The sequence below is a fragment of the Austrofundulus limnaeus genome, unplaced genomic scaffold, assembly GCF_001266775.1.
Source record: "Austrofundulus limnaeus strain Quisiro unplaced genomic scaffold, Austrofundulus_limnaeus-1.0 Scaffold4441, whole genome shotgun sequence".
Lineage (NCBI taxonomy): Eukaryota > Metazoa > Chordata > Actinopteri > Cyprinodontiformes > Rivulidae > Austrofundulus > Austrofundulus limnaeus.
The window spans coordinates 1,934-2,651 of record NW_013956843.1 but is presented as its reverse complement, the minus strand read 5'-3'; the positions used below and the strand labels follow the sequence as shown (position 1 = coordinate 2,651).

The window sequence follows — 718 nt, the reverse complement described above, 5'->3', positions numbered from 1 at the left end:
CATCCAAACTGATGTGGACTTGTTGTTGTTTATATTTTTATTATTATTTATTACCGAGTCGCTCAAGCAAAATTCATGGCTGTGCTTTACAACACATAAAGATTTCAGTCTTTTGATTTGAACGTTTTGTAAAATAAAAACCTAAACCAAACCAGGAGTCGTGTTTTAGTCGACATGTTTCATATTCTTGTTATTTCTCTCCTCTGCAGATCATCCTGAACTCCATGCACAAATATCAGCCCCGAGTCCACATCATCAAGAAGAAGGACCACACCGCCTCGCTGCTCAACCTCAAGTCGGAGGAGTTTCGGACTTTTGTTTTTGTTGAGACCGTCTTCACGGCCGTCACAGCCTACCAGAACCAACTGGTGAGTCGGACTCTGGGGGGGCTTTCTGGGCTAAATGAGCTTCGTCTGTTCGCTCCTTCAGGTTTAATGGCAGTGTAGAAATCTGCAACATGGACATTTATTTAATCCAAAATAAATTCTATTTGTAAATTTACATTTATTGCTGTGTTACAAATAACAAGAACACGATCAGAATAAAATAAAATAAAAGTCAGTAGGACTCTTTTTGTAAATGTTCTCAGTCTGCGTTAAAAAATTTCCATTTTTGACTCGTTTTAATCTTTTTTTATAAAACAAAATAAAACATATGTCATCAAACATAAAAAATGTGATTATTTGCTTCTTGTTTTAGATGTGACTCTTTTATATGG

The 718-nt window shown here is 36.1% G+C and overlaps 1 pseudogene; it reads left to right on the top strand.

Annotated features, from left to right (window-relative positions):
- The first annotated feature begins 29 nt into the window (after window positions 1-29).
- Window positions 30-368, top strand: LOC106512133 (T-box transcription factor TBX20 pseudogene; annotated as a pseudogene).
- The last annotated feature ends 350 nt before the right edge of the window (window positions 369-718 follow it).